The sequence below is a fragment of the Syngnathus scovelli genome, chromosome 12 (genome assembly GCF_024217435.2).
Source record: "Syngnathus scovelli strain Florida chromosome 12, RoL_Ssco_1.2, whole genome shotgun sequence".
Taxonomy (NCBI): domain Eukaryota; kingdom Metazoa; phylum Chordata; class Actinopteri; order Syngnathiformes; family Syngnathidae; genus Syngnathus; species Syngnathus scovelli.
In genome coordinates this window covers 1,895,387-1,915,438 of record NC_090858.1, presented here as the reverse complement: position 1 = coordinate 1,915,438, position 20,052 = coordinate 1,895,387, and the positions used below count along the sequence as shown (strand labels likewise).

Here is a 20,052-nt window from a genome sequence, read left to right as displayed (position 1 = left end):
TGCAAAAAAGTGAGAAGGAAAAAGGGTTTTAGGAAAAGGTGCCATTTTGGTTTAAAAAAAAAAAAACATTTTAGGATCATTTTGGATTTTTCCAGGATTAGCTTGCTCTATAAACTTTGTTGGATTGCTATAAAATTAGAACAACCTTTAAAGGTCATCGCGGTCCAAAACCAAAACGTTTTTGCGGATTTTACAGCATGGCTTCCTGAGATTTTATTTTGGGTGGGGGGCCAAATGATGATAAACCTCAAATTCCATTTGGCTATATCAAACTATCTTGCTAATACTGGTGAGTTTTTGCATATGGGAAATCCTTTCGATTGACACCGAGCAAATTTGCACTTCATGCTCTGCCTTAAAAAAAGAAAATAAAAAAAGAAAATGGCCTCCTTTCAGCTGTCGCTTTGACTCGCCCTCCGTGTGAGGGAGGAAGCACGTTTAACGGAATGCTAAGCAGGCGAGCCGTGTCAACGTCAATTCACAGGCCTTTTGAATCAACACACGCTCGCACACAGAACGGAAGGGTCAAAACTGGCAGCACCCACCTTTAGCTCATTACCGGCGTCACATCCAATGAAAGTCCTCTCGGCTCCGCAATCAGCCTGTGGAGAGAAGAAGAAGAGATTTAACCTTTTGCCTTTAAAAAGTACAATACGTCTTCGTCTTGTTCACTTGTCACCGTAAATAAAAAACATTAGCTGGAGCCTGCGCACGTACGTCTAAAAATAACAACTAGCTGTCAAAGCTCTGCTGCTAGTAATTTGCAGAGGCAAAAACAACAAAATTGAATAGGCTAAGCGGCAGCAGCAGGCTGACGGTGCACCAGCGGAGAACCGGTTAGAGTCTTTTAAATTGTTGTCGGTGTCGCTGTTGACTGGCGCGTATCGTGCGTCAAAACAAGCGAACACCGGTTCGCGCATGACTGCCCATGTTGAAATGCAACACAAGTATATTTAATTCATGTGCGCCCACAAATAAATTTGCAGAGACGTTTTCCGTGCCGCTCGGCAGCTTTTGACCCGAAACCAAAAACGTTTTGAATATTAAATTTTATGTCTCTGACGTGTACAGAGTACGACTTATTTTTTTGAATCATTTTTGTGATATATGCTCATTTCTGATTTCCTATTTTAAACAATTTTAGCTCATGACATAAAATGACTCACTCGCTCGCTCGCTCACTCACTCACTCACTCACTCACTCACTCACTCACTCACTCACTCACTCACTCACTCACTCACTCACTCACTCACTCACTCACTCACTCACTCACTCACTCACTCACTCACTCACTCACTCACTCACTCACTCACTCACTCACTCCTCAAATGACAGTACACAAAAATTAAAAATACACGAAAACTGAAAATTAAAAGCTAACATAACACAATACGTTAAACAATATTCGTACTTAGACAGGTCTATCAATAAACGCTATTGCTCAAAAATTTTATATAACGCCTCAAAAATTCTACGGCAACATTTCTTCTATTGGAACACAATACAGTGCCTGTGTCGTCGTATAGTGATGTAGGTCTAACAAAAGGTCGTTTCTAATATCGTTATTATATGTGACGGCGCCCCCATCAGTCAGCTCTTTGCGAGACGCCCTCAAGCGAGTGGCTTAACCTCAAATCTCGCAGGAGTTCGGCGAAGGAACTGAGCGCGAGTGATTTGCTCAAACAGTGAAAAAACCCTAAAGGGGTGAGAGCCTGCTTTAATAACTGACAAACTTTTTTATTGTCAGTTGCACAGTATCAGTACAAGCCTCTCGAGATTTTTTTTTCCCTATTGTGAATTTAAACAAATACTTAAGGACAGTCAAATAATCTGCCTGGGATTAATATCGTTATTGTTGTAAGCATTAAGGGACAAAACAAAGTTATTTTATCCATTGTATATATTTTTTTAAACGAATCGGCTGATTAATCGGTCATCAGAATTTTTCTAAACCTTTGGAATACGGGAATCGCCTAAAAAATCCAGATTTGTCAGGCTCCAGTTTTATAAAACATATTTTGCCTCAGAAGTGGCAGCTTGTAACTAGAAAAACTTGAAAGTTGGGGCACTTGTAACTCAAGGCAATTCTATATTTACGTAAGTGCTAGCCAAATGTCATTCAGTCAGTTGCTCCCTTGAACGGAGCGACTATACACGATACAAGCACAAATCACTCCAGAGTGGCCATGCTTTGGAAAAGCAGAATGATTAAGTGGGCACAATCGATTTCGCCCTCGCTCACTGTGTCGCGTGACATGGCGAGACAACCGTGTCAATACCATAATAGCGTGTGATGCATGAATTAAAGCATATCGATTTTCATTTTTATTTTTTTCTTGATGGGGTGCCACCTCGCGTCATGCTGGAGTTTGACGGCACGGCCGCAGCCTTTCGAACGTGAACACGTTTTGTATTGATTTAGTTCCACCAAATCTATTTTCTTCCTCTAGTGGTGAGTGAGACAAGGCCAGAGCTCAAGTCAGATGATAAAAGCAACAAGGCTGAGAAATATTGTCTGAAAAGCAGTGGATAAAAACAATAATTATATTTTAGCAAATATAAAAATTTGGATTATTGGATTATCGGACCTTTGTGTTACGTCAAATTGACACATCTGTTTTTATACGTGGGCGTTTACGGCATTATAGCTTGAACAGTCAAAGGATCAAGTATTTACGAGTATTGAGTATTTATGAGGCCAAGTCTTACAGATGGTTTGTGGAAGCAAATGCAGGAAAGGGAAAAAAAAAAAAGGTCCATGGTCAAGGCATAGGCTGATGATGTCATCAATCCCAGGGTCTCCATTTAGAAACGGCAGATTTTAATCCGCGGGAGCATAATTTGTTTGGATAGAGCTCAGTTGGGGGACTATAATCAGAATAATTATTCTGGTCTCGCTCCAGCCTCGGGCCTTTTAGCTAATGACAGCTCCGACGCTCATGGCGAAGCTTTCAAGCTGTCGGAACGCGTGTGAAAAAGTGTGTATGACGTGTGTGTGTGTATGATGTTTGTGTCTGCATCATCTGTGCATATTAGAAAAATATTACTGGAAAAACATGACATTTCTAGATGATTTTTTTTATTTTGCCTCTCGGGAATCACATTCATCACATAAGCTAACATAAAGTTTAACGCTGATCTTAAAAAGCATCACTAAGATTCCACCTTAAATAAGTATGAAAACAAAAACATCATCGTCCGTCCTCATATTTGTGTATTTTTAGCATCACCTGCTTAGTGAACATCCTTCATCTTCCTTTTCCCTTTCCTCTCCCACTCAACCTCACTGACTCGGTGTGGTGCTTAGTGACTATTAAGTGTGCATCCTTCCTTCCTTCCTTCCTCCTCTTCCACCTACTTTTTCCCTCTCATCCTAACCTGACTCAGTGTGCTGTTTAGTGACTATTATTCATGCTCAGACGCGCTCCTACGCTCTCTCCAGACAGCAGAACCTCTATTTTTTTTTTTTCCCGCTACTACTTCTCAATGTGAAGTCTTGCAGTCGGCCAGTTTTAAAATAGCAGCGTGTGGTTAAAAGTGTTTTTTTTTTCTTTCCCCGTCTGACTGCGAAAATACCCTAAATGTCTGATTTTGACAATAAAAACATGGAGCCTTCTTGGATCAGCTCAAAATACACAATTATATGAACACGGGCTGGAAAAACCTTAACCTTCCAAAGAACCAGGAGGCGCTATGACCCTCCTATTTATCCATCCATTAATTTCTTGTATCTATTCAATTCACGGGAACCCATCCAACATTCTGATAATCATGCATAATCTCAATTTTTCTCCCCCCCCCCCCCCCCCGTCAGGCCTCATTCATGTGCTCATCTATGCACATAATATTACATCTTCATATAAAGCAGCTCCAAGACAATCCTCTTTACTTCACCGGCCGCTAAGCTCTTTAGCATCTCACTGCTATGACCACTGCGCAAACTTTGCCTGTATTCAGAATCGGTCACTCATTCCCTACTCTATAATCGCTATGTAGGGATTTTTTTTATATATACAGTAGTGGACTATATCAATTGAGAATCATGTTTTGTATTCACAAGAACATTTCTTTTGCCTTCGTAATGTTCGTTTGAAATTATGTTAGCATACAACACCTAACACCATAGACAGGCTAACAACTAGCGATGTTGTCCTGGTGCTATAACCCTTTTAAACAATACCCGATTACAATGTAACAGTAGGCATAGATTCTTTATCCTTTGCAAAATTAGACCCGTATTTGCTGAAACTCTTCTGCGCCTCCGTCTCAATGTCTGAATTCTACTGCCCCCAGGTGGCCAACTGAATTGCAGCAAAAAAAGTATGCCATTTTTTTCCCAGTCTATTAAATTGTGTCAACACTGGAGATTTGACGAAAAGTGCTTTTTGTGTATTAGAAAACACAAAACAAATCTTGTTTATCTGGGCGGGTGGCTGAAATTGATTTATTACATTTCCATTTAGTTTGCTGGTAAAAGATAAATCGACGCACCAGTAGTTTCAGTTAGTGGTCATGAAATGGAGTCAAATTGTTTCTAAAGGCACAACTGTACAAGAAAAAATAATTTTAAGCAACCAATCATGACTTGCGTAATTTTGAGCCAGCATTTTCAATCTGGGAGCACACAGGTCCATTTCCCACCTTGAGAATGATGACAAACACACACACACACACACACACACCCAAACTATCACATTAATGCTGCGGGGTGGCCGCGGCTCCATTATTTCTCTGAAGAGCTTTTTCAATTCCATGGCTGATGCTTGAGGGATTGTGTGTGTGTGTATTTATTTGCGGATGTGTGCGGTGTGCATTTAGATATTTGTGTGTGTGTATTTTTGTGCGTTTAGATGAATACATAGAGACAGATATGACAATGTGGGTGGCCCAAAATGAACCATTTACGGGAGCCTACCATGAGTTTTATCTGGCATCTTTACTTAGCATCGAAGCATTGAGTGAAAATGTGAGGCTAAGCTTCGTCACTGACTCGACCACTATATTGCCATTTTTAACTGACCAATAATTGTTGACTAAAACATACTTTGAGGTCATATAGTCATTTCAACAGGACTACAAAATGGCGACTCACTCTATAGTGCACTATACACAGCCTGAGATTGTTGGTGAGTTTTTTTTTTGCGGCCATTCCCTTCTGGCCGTGATAAAGCTAATTGATTACGGCCACCACTTGGTTCTAACTCCCATCGATCCGGTTAGAGGCAGCAGCGGTGGTGGAATAGTTCCTTGATTCTCCCCATCCCCACCCACCCGCAAGATGACTGTCATCGCCTCAGTGCAAAAACATCTCGGCTCGTACGCTACTGTTTAAGTCGAGGTGAAGATACGGGACACTACATTAGGTACACTCATGCCGTCCAATACAAAGCTGGTCAGTTTGCAGGGTTCTAAATTTTTTTTTTGTGTGGACAAATTCTGAGTTATACTACTTTCCAAGTAGGTTTGTGCAAATATTTTTGGTGGAATTCCAAATGACTATAAGAGTTGAACTCTGCTATTATTCCAATTTAGTAAATAAAGGCTTTTTTATTTTTGATGGCGCAGCGGTTGCCAACTAAGCAGCGATGCAATATCAGGGCAGGAAGAAGAGGAAATGGGCTGACGGAGCTCATGTGCTGACTTGTCTTTTTTGTTTTAAACGAGCAAACCGCAACAAACAGCAGAACAATTAACTTTATTGATGATTTTCTCAGGTGGGCCCTTTTTTTTTTTATTTCCTCTTCCCCGCTTTCCGTTATGCTTCCTTCCTCGAGCACGCGCACACACCCACCCACACAATGCAGCAATCACACAGTCCAGCAGCTTTCCCGCCCGCTGTGTTCTTCTACTTTTACCTCCGAATCAATTTGCTGTCAGGTTACAAGTGTGTCCTCCAGCAGGGGTCGTGACCTCCACCTGCTAACTCCCATCCCCTTGCTTGAATTAAAAGCCTGCATCGCATTACACACACACTCAGACCGCACATTGTATTACCTACGTGCGGACAAAGAAACCCAATCGGGCTTTTAAGGTACATTTCGAGCGCGCTTGCGGTAGCGCTTGCACAGCGACATGGACGGATGGATGGGTGAAAGCATACCGGGGAGATGCGAGGGTGGAAAGGGAGACGACTAAAAATAAAACGTGTGGGCTCGCAGAGACACCCGGGGTGTAGATCAATTCGGAACACTCAGCCGAGTAAAGGACTCAACGGTGTCGAGCAGGACATATTTTTGTCGGCGCGGTAGGAGGAGCCGTCTGATTTTTCTGGTTTGAAGTTTGAGTTCGGTAAAGACTGGGAAGCACGGAAAGTTACAGCTAGCGTATTGCTTTTTGTTTGCTCATGATGATGATCGTTTGACAAAACTTGAAACTCAATCAGGATAAAAAAAAAATATATAATTCAACTTCCAACTGTTGCCATCCCGTCTGCATTAAAACCTCCATTGTCCAGCTCGTACAATCCCGTGTTCAGATAATCGTTTTTATGTTGGCGGCGAAATGAGAAATTAGCTATAATGACATAGTCATTGTTTGAGAATGTCGACACAGCGTTAATGGCTTTTTTTTTCTTTCAGCCAGTCAAGTAAAAAGGAATTGTTTTCCTACGCCGTAAATGATATCGTCAAATCATCATCGACCGACGTCTAAAACATAAAATTCTGTGCGGATGCTTTGCTATAAACATAATCCTAATTGGTCATCTCCGCTCTTGACAATGCTGCACCGTGAGAGATACGATAGATCATAATATTCTAACTTAGACAAGAGACAAAATTGGAGCCGAGAAAGAAACTTCAACCTGACAGACATAAGTAGAGTTGCCGGGTCAGGCCGCTCCATTTCCATTTGTCGAATGAATACTGTGCCAAGAGAGATAATGACATATCGATATTTGTGCCACCCCTGCTACCTAGATGGGAGGCTGAGAATGGGCCGGGCCATCCTTAAAGAGGAGCGTGTCCATCCTAATGACTCTTTTCAATGATTTTAATAATGAAGTGTGAATCCGATGATGCTGAGACAAAGCCAGATAGTTCAGCTGTATTGATCGCCGCGATGCTTCGGTAGACACGCTACAAATTTTGCCCCCCGGGAATCCCGGTCGATGATTGCAACCTGCAACCTGACCTGAGCCCGAGCCAGACTTTTCAGGCTTTCCAACTCAAGTGTGACTTTTAGCCAAAGTGGGAATTCATCCCAAAAGAATCAACTCCTTCCGATGGGATGAAAACATATTACAGGTGACCATGACTCAGGGGTCAGTCTCAACATCTCTCTTGGCTGAGTGTCCTTGAACACAACATGCACCCTCCCACTCCCGCCCACCTCGGTCGGGTCAGTCAGCATTTTGCACGGCGCCGCCACCAGACAGAAAGTTAGCAACGTCGCACATTTAGGAGACCTGAGATTTCAATCAAAGGAATTTTTCAACTACCAAGAACTTAAATAAATTCTGTCAAATGTAAAGGTAATAGTTGAAAATTTCACATTGAATGAAATTAACAGCAGAAATAATAACTTATCTGACATTTTTAAAATATTTTTTACTATGGAATGCACATACAATTTAAGGGTTAGTTGCAACACAAATTGCGGGTAAAAATAAAATCAAAGAAACAGTGATTACTGGCGTTCCACCGAGCTTGTTGCCATCCTTTTCTGATCAAATTTGCGCTCGTAAATTCTAACAAGAACAACATTTTAGCAAAAGGAAAGGAGGGAGCACATGTGGCTATTTTCCAACAGTCGGGCATCTGGCGAGTATTTGCCACTGATCTATCACAGCCCGCGGCTCTTAAAATAACAAAACAACAGATGCATGCTCACTTTCATATCAAGCCGCTTATTACGTCTGCAAGATTTTTAACCATGCATCCAAGCGTCCAGCCAGCCATCAATCCATCACGACTGCACGAGCCGCTCTCTCTTTAGCTCCCTGGATGCCTTTTAGGCCTGTCATTGGCAAGCGACCTGCATTATCGGACTGACTCGGAATGGAGATTTAGATAAGAGGAAAGTGGCGGCAGAATACCAAGAGCTCTTGCAGGAGGCTAGTGAAAAGCCCTGGGGGAAATCGATGGGGGTGGGAGGGGGGGAGGCTGCAGGGTTAGGCAACAGTGATCGAAATAATAAGACTTGCAAGGGCGGAGTTTGACTCGTCCAGGTACCACTGTATTAAAAAAAAAACAATCTCTTAGACCAGGTGCTAACTAGTTGAAAAAAAATCACAGTCAGGCCATGTGCTAGCTTAGTCATAAATAAGACAAACAAAAGCCTTTTCGGGTCTTTGGTGAGGCGAGGGTCTGCCCTTTGCGATCAATGGCCTCAAAGTGTTGTGGACTGATTAGAAACGAAAGCACGGGGTCAAAGCAATCTAAACGCTCGCCCGTCCCTTTTTAAAAGGTGCACCGTCAACAAGTCTGGCTAATCGCCATTAGCGTTAAAGGGTCGAGGGTCGAGGAAGTGTTTCAGCAGCCTATCCTGTATATGTACTGTACTTTGGAGAAGAGGTGGCAAAAGTACTCCATGCACAAAAATATATCCGAGAAATTAATAGTTAAAGTATTTATTTACCACTGACTGAACTGCTTTTTGAACAAAGTGGTTTGCCATTGAAGCCACTGTCATGTGGATATTTCAAAAGGCTCCAGCTGCTCCTGCTTATATAGCGGCAGCTTCCAAAAGCCAAGCTGAAGTCTCCACGTCAGCAAATATGCCAAATCCCTTAGTGAGCATGCACTGCTGCATTTTGAATACTGCCTTAAACAATACTTAATTTTTTTTAACACTGTTGTTCCTTCACCCTCACAAGTACATGGCGAGCTTTAAAGACCTCGAATACCTCCAAAGCATTTCATCACATTTCCGACATAAAACAGAGAAACGTAATAGTCGTATTGATCAGTTGCGCTGTTGTATATCAGCGAATGTCACAACACGCATCTACAGCGAGCGGCCGTCTCCTGAGTGCCATTCGTCAAAGGTCAGACGCTATTGGTCACCGTGACAACCAACAGGAAAGAGACTGAAAAGAACGACAACACGCATTTACATCACACTCTGCTCTTTTGTTAGCCATTTATTGTCAGTGTGTGTGAAAGCCTGCACTGTAACACACACACACACACACACACACACGTAGTTAGCGCAATTGTTCTTTTTACTGCATGTGTGATGTAAATGAGCCTCCCTTGCCATACTTTCTCTCCGACCCAGACGACCTGCTAGTTTACGGCATCCGTCCCTCCTGTTTAACATGACGGCAAAAAGTTTTTATTAGGGCGGACAGGACAAGACCACCCGGACTTTAGTGGTCCGGGTGGAGACGAAAGTGATGTCATGTTTTGTCACACTGGGACCGATTCCGAGCATTTATTTCTATGTGGGCACCACTGTGTTTTATTGAGGGGGGTTGTTGTGACTTTGTTGGGGACATTTCCATACGTAAAAGGCAATGTTGGCGCTACCGCAGTGATGCGGCAACATTCCAGAACAGGCTCTTTAAAAGAGGCTTAAGATGTGTTCTGGTTAGGGTTAGGGTTAGGGTTAGCTGTGTTCTGGTAAAAAACAAAAAAGTAGCTATCATGGGTGAATAAATGCTGACTCAACTGCGTGAAAGTAGTTTGTTGCCGAGAAAAGAAATTGTATGCCAAACCATAACTTGTTGAGTCATGCATCCATCCAATAATTTCCCTCCTGATAGTTACGTCAATGTGTCTTGTCCAGAAATGGTCAGTCAGGACAGGTATGCCCTTTGAATCGATGCCAAGGTAGAAGAAAAAAAAAACACACAAGGCTATCGGTAAACGCTAGGCTCCTTCCCTGCAACTAGCAATTCTGCATTCAATAAAGCAGGCAAGCTCGCTTGCGAGGTGAATACCAATATGCGAATAAACGTCAAGGCCCCCAGAGAGAACGGGGAGAAAACCAAACATGACGGAACGCTGGTGAGAGGAGAAAGATGCAAACTGCAACCTCATCCATCACAGACGCAGAGGAGGTTAAAGATTTTTTCCTTTCAGCAACTCGCAGCTTGTCCATCCAATTCAAACTCGGTAGCAACAGAAAATTACCTTTAGCTTAGCTTCTTCACTTAGCTAACTTAACATCTAACCTACCCTACTGATTACAGACTGACTTCTTTCTTATCTATGTATTGTAAAATTCCCTCGTCGCTTTAAAATGTATATTATCTACGTGCATTCCTTACACCATTCCTCCTTGAAGCCAAACAGTGGAGGCAGATGTCCACCTCACTTTGAACCCTGCTCCTGTCCAGGATGTTTATTCATGTTTTTCCCATTCAGTTACCTCGGAGGTACTTCTTGCCTCTGATTTCACCCCAGTAACGTGAAGAAATGCTGTTGTACAAATGGGTTCAAAAGGTTTGGAGAGAAGTGAAAAAGAGGAGATGTGAAATATGAGCGCCAGCGCCGTGTCGGGGGCGGAAAAAAAAAATAAAAAATCAGACTTTGCTTAGGTTTGCACGTCTGGCCAATCAGGATCAGTTTGATACGTCTGCCAAAACCACAGCGCTTGTGCGAGCTCGAGCCACCGGCTTGGGTTGAGGGGTGGGGGTGACCCTTCTTATGGAAAACTCATCAAACTGAGATCCAGTCAAGGCCAAAGCAAACATCTGCTCAAATGGCAGCAGGAGGCTTCGTGCATGTGTGTGTGACTGCTGTCAGACCCGCTTTGTCTCAGCTGAAATTTTCACAGCTGCTAAACCTGCATCCCATACATGCACGCACACACACAGGTCAATAGCACAATGAAGAATAAAGTGCTCCACTCCACTAGTTTCCATTCCGAGTCCCCCTTTGGATTCACTTCATCAGTCTTCCACTGCCCCCCTCCCCCTCACCCGCACCAATTTTCTTTCCTATTTGGATTCTTTGTTCCTCAGCTTCCCTTTAAATGATTTACTATTGTTCCAATAACTGTAGAATATACTAGAAATGATGATTATTCCCCTTAAGTTCTCCTGCACTTTATTGAAGTCTTGCAATAGTGCATCGATCACACCTTCTAAAATAAACTTAACCCTCACCTACCTTGTCTAGCTACCCTACCAACCATCCATAACTCCCTCAGCAGTTACTTTGTTGGATTATTTAGGGAACTATTCTAACCCTAACCTTAACCTTAACCCTAACCCTAACCCTATACTTTCCTCCTTCATGATTTTCTGTACCTAGCTAACTATATGAGCTACCTTAACAACAACAAACACACAGACCTACCTTATCTACAGATATATCTTTCGTAACTAAAATCCATCGCACATCTACAATACTACCTACTTTCTTCCTCTACCACCACCCCGTCAACCTCCACTACTAGCCGACTGTCCTTACTTACCTCCCCTACTTATCTTATCTAGCCTCACCAATGCGTGCCTCATTGCACAGCCGTTTATCTAAGCATGTCCAAGGTCTCTTCCTGATAAAAAGCTTCACTGTTTGGCATTTCAAAAGCAATTTAATTCTTTTCAAAGCACTTAAACTCAGCCTTGGACACACCACCGTTCCATGCTTGAGAATATTCAAGTACATTTCGCAATTTATCATACAGCTCCTTCAAAAATATTCCAGCACCACATAACACAAATTGTCACGTTTCTTTATTTTAGTTAGTCCAGTCTGACATTTGACTAATACCGTATTGTCATTAAAATGTGTGTGTGTGACCTGAATCCACGACTCGCCCTGCTTATCTATATGTTGTCCTATTTGGCCCGTTTTGGTTTGTGCCTTCGGGCCTCCATCTTTTATTGTTCTGGTACAAATAGGTCACGAAGAAGCAAGACACATAGTTCTGTGATTTCTAAAAACGCAAGGGTCATTGTGGTGCACCGCTCAACAGCTACACACAACGTGAAAATCCCCGTCGGACACAACCCTCCTTGTGTTTAAACTCCACCCATCTAAACTTTCACGCACAGAAGGTGGATTAGGCTCATTTACAAATGTATAGCTTTACGACGACGCCATTAGCCCAGATTATATGTGTGTGTTTGTGTGCCCCAGCCAATGAATAATTCAGTGGCAGCATAAGAGTTAAAATGGGCGGAAAATACACTTGTTAAGCCCTCAAAGAAGCAAACGGAACCCTCCGTCACAAAGAGGAAGGAGTGCAGACGGCTTGTTAGATGTTCCAGATGTCCTCTCAAAGAATGTATTACTCAGAGCTAAAAATATATGAAAAAAAATCCATGAATGTTTTTACTATATCGAGGAAGAAAGGTGATTGGTTGTGCCGATTTTTGTGACAGTTGAGTATAAAAAACATTTGAATTCAATCCAATCGTATATTTTCGTTATGAAAAAAAGTGTTTGATACAACTCCAGCAATTTACATAAAATTAAACATTGATTTATCTTGTGGAATTAAATTTATTTTTGGGTTACTATATCATCTCAACTTCCCCAAACCTTTGGTTCCTTTTTCCCTTGAATGCGCCCAGCTGAACATAAGTGAGTGTGGCAGGCCCGGTTAGTGTGTCTTTGTGCATCATTGCGTTAGACTAACAACCCCCTCCCTCCTCTTTCCACTCACACATATTGAAATTCTATGGAACTTTTTGAGACTCATACCAGATGTTCCTCCCCTCATCATTTTCCTCCCTCGTCTCATTTTTCTGTCCCATTTCCTCCGTCATTCAAACTCATTTTAAAAAAAGAAATTCCTTCTTACACTCTATTATTCCATTTCCATTCCGTTCTCCTCTTCATCCTTCTTCGTTTATACCCATTTTGCTTTCAATATAATTTGTGCTAATGTTTGTACACGGCCTTCCTCTTGCTTCCATTCACTCCTATGAGGATGGCGCTCAATGACGCCGCTAATACGGTGGAAGCGTCGCCTTCATTCACTATCGGGTAAAAATCTTAAGATCCGCTCCGAAGCCTCGTTGTCATTCTGCACCCTGTGCTGCTTTTATTCCTCTGCTGGAATTCCCACCCCCCCCCCCAACGTCCTTAAGTCGTGACAAACTCATTCGAAACTCTCCGAGCGGTGAAGCAACAAATACGGGAATGGAAAAGCGAGTACGGCGGGAGGAGGTGATTTGCGCACCTTTTCATTTTAATACCTCTCGAGGACGCGGGCGGAATCTTTATTAGTATTTGTATGATTTCAATATTATTCATCATCTCGCCTCGGATTGTGTCCTCACCTTGCTTCTCCCCTTCTCCTCCTAAGAGGTTTCTTTATGCCCCCGAAATCAACATTTTACTTTTAACCTAATCTAAAGAAAATGGCCACTTAAATCTTACAAGTGTCGAGAAGTTGCTTTCAAGCAGTTGGCTACTGTCAGAACAAATCAAGATGACATTGTTTATGATCAAAACAACCATGCAGCAAAGTATTCCGATAATGTAATTAGCCGTTATCTTCCCCAAGTGGCATTTTACCGTTTTCTATCTGCTTTGCATCCAAATCTTGCCACTTTATTGTAATCAAATTTGGAAAAAAGAGATTTTCAAGTTTGGGAGCTGTTTCCAACTGTCAAAACAAATGAAGAAGAGGGGCACTTGTGTTTTTTTCTGGTCCGTGAATGCTAAAGCGGTCCTGTTCAAACTCTCTCAACTTTGCATTCACTCCGCATTTTCACGCCGATAATTTGATTTGTGGTCGTTTGCCGTTGTCGTTTTCCCCCTGAGTGACATTTTATTGATTTATTTCAATTTTAAGGGCATGGTGGCCGTCGGGAATTTTGGGAGTTTCTTGAACGGCCGGTTTGTTTTGAGGCCTAAAAAAATAGCGACTTAGCCACTTGTAGGCTAACGCTAATACTAACGCTACTAACAAATGCTTCTTTTTCCTCACGCATTTGTTGCTGCTTCACCAAATCAGATTTGTGGCTTGCCAGTAGAGCTGATAGTTACTTTTAACACAAAGCGTCGTGAGTCTCGGGTGTTCAACGTCAAACAACACCTCGTTGAGGCATCTAATACACGCTGGGGTTCAACCCCCTCGTGTCCCGCCTCGGGTAGCATACACACAGGTCAGCATTCCCAGCGCTCCTCTTTTGTCCCTTTTCCTCTTCATTACCACCCCCAAATATCCATGTATTGATCCAGCCGCCTGCGATAAATCACAGTGATTGACGGCCACTAATTGGCTTAATCTCAGCCCCCTCCCCGGGGAGCTTGTTGTGCTGCGCCTCATCTGGATACAGCTGTCCCATTATCCCACAAGTGACACCATGACCCCCGGAAGCCTGCCGGGGGGGCTCACCAGAGATGGAGATAGTGAGGTGACGACTGAGGTTAAATACATCTAAAATGCGCACACACCATTTTTTTCCCCCTCTACTTATACTTTGTCTTTTGGGATAGCATGGCACTTTCTGATCGACTTGTTCATGCGGAAAAAGTATTAATTCTGAGGGAGATAACGCGAGAGCCTCTCGGATACATGAGCAGCCCCCCCCCCTTCCCCCCCCCCCCCCCCTTTGCCTGTTGTTCAGATTGAGGTTTTGTTGTCAAAATGATTCAGGTCTGGGGACTCGCTTTTGTATTGAAATGGATTTCAGAACTTTGGCACCACTATCTCAACGTCAAGTGTCCTTGAGTGAGACAGTGAGTCAGACCTTCCCTGTCGGGTCTGAAACTCATCCCAGAGCAAAGATGAGCCCCCTGCCCCCTGAAGAGGAGCCCCCCGCCCCCCCTGATTAGCTTTGCTCTATTGAGAAGGCAAGGACCAGAACAGAAGGTCTCAGAAAAGGCCGATAAGCCTTTAAAGACCCCCCCCCCCCCCCCCCCCCCCCCAGCCCACCCCCACACGTCAGCCTAACATCCACGGCGTCCCATTCATCCATCCAGTGACAGCGCGTTTACGGTGGCATTAGCACACGGTGACCCCGGTGGACCCTCGGAGATCCGACTGTGTGATCTACTCGCCTCCCCCGGCCTGAGCGCTTTAATAGCTTGGAAGCATTTTTTATTCATTACGCTTAATGGCTTGATTGCACAGCAGAATTTGCATGGTGCAGCAAGCAAGTAAAGATATTGGGGTGGCTAATAAAACGCCATCAATATTTCATGCAAACTTCTAAGGCTCGCTAATCCTTGCGTGCACTGTTGTTTTTGTCTTTAAAATAGAAAAACAATGAAAACACTCACGCCTCTTAACAGCCTAATCTTTCCTTAAAAACTTAATTTGAAACTCTAATTCCAGACCCAAACACGAATCTGAAGTTTGAAACTGGAATTTGCCCTATCGTGAAATCGCTTTTTGACCCCCAACCCAAATGAAACTGATTTCAAACCCTAACCCTAACAACACATTTTTGAAACCTGAACCCCTTCCTTGAAACCCTACCCCTTATTTAACACCCAACCCTGGCTTGAAAGACAAATTCGACACGATTTGACTTGTGCACAAGCCCACATGCCCATTGAAGCCAACAAGCTTTAATTTCCCCTCGATATTGATCCCCAGTAATTATACGTCGGGCGTTGGAGTACACGCCGGGGTCTCGACACGTGAGCACGTTTGTGTTTTTCCAATTGATCACGATTTGTCGGGAATCAACACCGTGATGAGGTGTCGAGGGGCGAGGCGGGTGATCACGAATACCGTTGAGGTTTCCAATTGATTAGCAGTGTCGCCTTGCATTTGTGATGACCCTAATTAGCCTCGCTTAAAACAAGCCCCTCGCTGGCAAGGCCCGCCCCCAACCCTATTTTGTCCTTTCACTATTTTAGGACCCCTAGTGTACGAGAGGATACGAACAGCCCCCCCCCCCCTGCCCAATCCCAGTCCAGGTTAACAGAGCAACCCTTGTTGTTGTTGTTCCTCTGAGCTAGCATCTCGTCCCCCATCTTGAGTCTCAATAAAGCTCATTCCTTTTCTGCCAAAAGCCCTCAAAGCCAATTTCGGCTTGTCTCGGCGCCACCTCCCGGAGCTTCCTTGTGTGCCTTTTGTTTCGAATTTTGGGGGGGGGGGGTCTTTGATTGATGATGAAAAGTTTGAATCCTGGCCAAAAAAAAAGGACTCATTTCTATCTCGGGGGTTGTACAAACCCAAAAGACAGATCTTGGCCGGGCTTTGCTTTGCAGGCTCGTGTGTGGACCGTGAATGTTTTTCACAACCCCCACCAAGGGCGAGAGGTGTTGTTTTGATTGATTTTCAGCACGGTTACGCATACACAAGCTAAACTTGACAAAAGAGGTGGCGGAAACCGCTCAATTGTGTTCAAATCCCGATACAAATTCAGATAAACAGTTCTTTCAAGCAAATACCAGCATCACCCTCCATGGCAGAAGATATCTTACGTCAAACAATTTCCGCTGAATAGAATCCTCCGCTTTCACCCACACAATTTAGTTCCCGTCAACATCGCCACCTCAACCTCTTCCCCGTCTTCGTTGGCACTCGTCAAACAAACGGTTGGCTTTGATCAGATCCCTTCCCGCGCGTCTGAAGGATAAACACAATACGACAATCTTCGCAAATGAGTTTTCTTCGTCGCCCCGGTGTCAAAGCGAGACACTTGTCTCTCACGGCGGCCTTTTCATCTAAAACCTGTTGAGGCGCCACTCGAGGAAGACGCAAACGCGGGGCGCCAGATTATCGGTAGCGCGGCGAATAAACCGTCTGGATGATTTCGGGAAACCAAACAAGATGCGAACTACACTTTTTGCTCACACACATTTTCCATTAGACATTTTTACACCCAGCAGCACCCAAAACAATTCGTAGTTTTCCAAGTGCCACCATCAGGATCAACATTGTGAAAAAGATTCACCTAGTAAATCCACATGTTCATAAAAAATGAGGATTGTTCCGAAAGCATATCATTAAATACTGTTTGCACCTAAATATTATGATTTAAAAAATCTGCCTGAATGATGAATGAAATGTAATGCCCGTTCAATCACTCGATCAAACCGTTCTCTTTGATCGAGTGATTGTCTCTCTTCCATTCAAACGGTACTGAATCGTTTCACTGGATCTGAGAACTGCAAAAGCAACGGCAATGATGTCACAACAATGCCAAAAATCCAAATTGTGGTCTCCTACCACCAAGCGCTTTTATTATGTTTCAATCCTCCAGGCTAAATTCTCTCTACTCCCTCTTTTCTCCGCCTCCCATCCCCTCAAGTCCACCTTTCAAACCTAGCGACCTTGTCGTACCCGAACCCACTTGTGTATTCGACGTCACAACGAATATAAACACATTTCCCAACGTGTTGTACACGGCGAGGACGCAAACACCAAACGAAAGCGGCTCGAGGCGAGCGAATGTTTCAAAACAAACGACTCCGGGAGAACCGTGCATCTCTGAACAGGCAGTAGCAAGCAATTACAACAACTGTTAATAGTATTGATGCAGTGAATGCCTTGCCTTTTTCACATGGGAACCCCTTAATACAATAAATCCGACACTATTAACGGCAGCCCTAACTGGAAAAGCGAAGGATTAAAAAAAAAGCAAGTAATTGAATGCTAAAAATGCCCATCATTGCCCACACCCTGTACCTAATGAAATGTCCGTGCTCGTTGTACGGGGAGACAACATTCACTGCAAAGGTCAGCGCAGTCAGAGAAAACCAATAAGACCTACGTTTTATATACTCAGTACATATATAAAAAAAAAAAGCCAGCCTATGGGAGCGCAGAATAAAAAAAATAAGTCGCCCCCCCAAAAAAAGTGAAATTAATACTGCGCGGCAAAGTATCAGCAGTGCCATTCAATCATATGATGACATTATAAGTGTCGGAGGGAGAAGTGGAGTGGAAAAAAGGAATGGTGAGGGAAGGGAAGATGCATTGTGGGAGTTATTGATAACAGAGGACCGAGGCGACTAAAAAGCAACAACATTGAGGGAGCCTATTATGGTGGAGAGGTCAAGCATGCAGTATTGCCCTGTCTTGTCGAAAAGACAACAAGCCTTTGTGTGTGTCCGCTACGCTCTCGTTTTGTCAGCACGCCCATCAAAATGTTTTATCGTGTCAATGCTGGGAGATGATGAGCCTTCATACGCTTCAAGTCCGCCGTCATCAAAACAAAATCAGTTGTGTTTGCTTCCTTTCTGTTGTACTTAATAGCGGCGGAATCACTCACGGGGGTTTGAGCGCCAATCAAAGGACAGAATGTTTTCTTTGTGAGAGTGAAAACCGAGAATTTTAGGGCGAGGAGGTCGAAGGCAATGAAGCCATCCAGTGGGATTGATCTATTCGTCATAATGGCTTTCAGCCACTAGGGTGTGTGTGTTGGCAATAGTGAATTATATATATATATTTGTCGTCGCGTAATTACAGGACGCAAATGAAAATCGATCGTCTATTTTTTTTTTTTTTAATCATGCCTACAAGTGCTGTCATCTTTTTAATCAGGATTGTGCTATTATATTTGTCTTTGTCCTGAAATTGAGCCTTTTGGTATCTATTGATTTCGGTATCTATGGTCAGTATCTATATTGTCCATTTTCTTGCGCTTAACTGGGTTCAAATCAAACTTACTTAAAGAATACGCATCATTTTGTTCGACTGTGCGAATATTATTCAGAACACTTTTTGATTTGACCCAAATTAATAAAAATGGTACTGTCCCATCTTTTTAAATCATTTGCCACCCACCACAGTTGTGTTACTGATTTATTTATCTTAATTTGAGCTATATTTAGACACTGCACCACCCCGCCTAGAATACAAAATGGTACAGTCCAGCCTTGAAATCACATGTTTGGACAACAAGCGTTGCGTATCAATGTGGAATAGGTGAAGGTTATCGGAAAACATCTTGGTCAGGTTCACGGTGTCAAAGCGTGACTACACACATTGGTTGCGGAAAGGTCTCACACACATTCACACACACACGTTGCACCTGAAGAACTTAACCAGCACGGACACACACATGTTGGAAAAAGTGTTACATCAGCACCACGGAGCAGCTGTAATTAACATAACCACGTTAGTTATGCTAATGTGTGAACGTGTGTGTGTATGCGTCAACACTGAAGCTATTTGATTATTGATTAGCAATGAATCCCAAAGTGTGATGTTTTATTTTTCTTAATCATATCGTTGCGGTGATAAATTAGCAGACGTCTGAAAGAGAATCCGAGTAAAAGACAGCTGTGAATGACGCACACGCACACACACTCATTGTGTTAATTATTATCCGTAATAATGAGACACAAACGTCTCATTAAATCTCTCCTTGACCCGGCGCACTGCAAAGTCTTTCTTTTGCCGTCTTTTCCCGCTGTCGTCTTGCTTAACTCCGTCGCAAAGGAGAGAGGATCCTTTCAGCTGTGAATTATTAATTAGCATTCAAGTTGGCCTCCGAATTTTCTCTGACCCACATCGCAATGAGAGGAGAAGAGAAGGAGCCCCCCGTGCCTGAAATGCATATGCGAAGTTCCATTCAGGTAGAAATATAGGAGGTATTTTGGAAAAGTGATTTTTAGTTGGGTCTCCAGAGTGGCTGCCCACCCATTAAATATGTTTGGCATTGTTAAATTAGCCAGTGTTGTCTTTGAGCAAGCACCGTTCATTTGCAGTCTGGACAAGGAGGAACGACAGTTTGCTGCTCTGGAGGGAGTCTCCGATTGTCAGGATCCGCTACACTAATTGACAAAGTGTAATTGGATGACTTACTGATGAAGTGCTGCCTGCAAGGGTGAAAATACAACCCAGTCTTTATTGGCATTCATTCTATCAGTCAGTAGTAGATTTGCACATGCAGTCTGTTTGTGGCTAATGTCTTTTTTTTAATAGTCTCAAGACGGGTTGGGAAAATTCATCAAGTTAGCAACAGTGTCTAGCCGTTGCAACGTCCTCATCTGTCCTAGGTCGTCATGGTAACAAAAGCTGTACTGTGATAGCATGTGACAGAACTGCCCCTTCAAAACCTCATAATTTCAAGTGGAGAGTGAAAAAGTGAAATGTGACCATATATATATAAACATTTTAGTTCCACCTCCACATATTGTGACTATCATGAGACCTCGCCAATCACCTGACACAGTAAACCAATTACTCCAGCATGAAAACATGCAAACTATTGGTTTCGCATCAAACGCATACACGCA

The 20,052-nt window shown here is 43.2% G+C and overlaps 1 protein-coding gene across 1 annotated transcript in view; it reads right to left on the bottom strand.

The window, feature by feature from the left end:
• Positions 1-20,052, bottom strand: part of cdh11 (cadherin 11, type 2, OB-cadherin (osteoblast)) — a 45,144-nt gene that overhangs the window by 21,243 nt on the left and 3,849 nt on the right. The window contains exon 2 of the mRNA XM_049735914.2: positions 546-602. The gene's annotated coding sequence lies outside the window, so the exon portion shown is untranslated. The remainder of the gene's footprint in view (positions 1-545; positions 603-20,052) is intronic.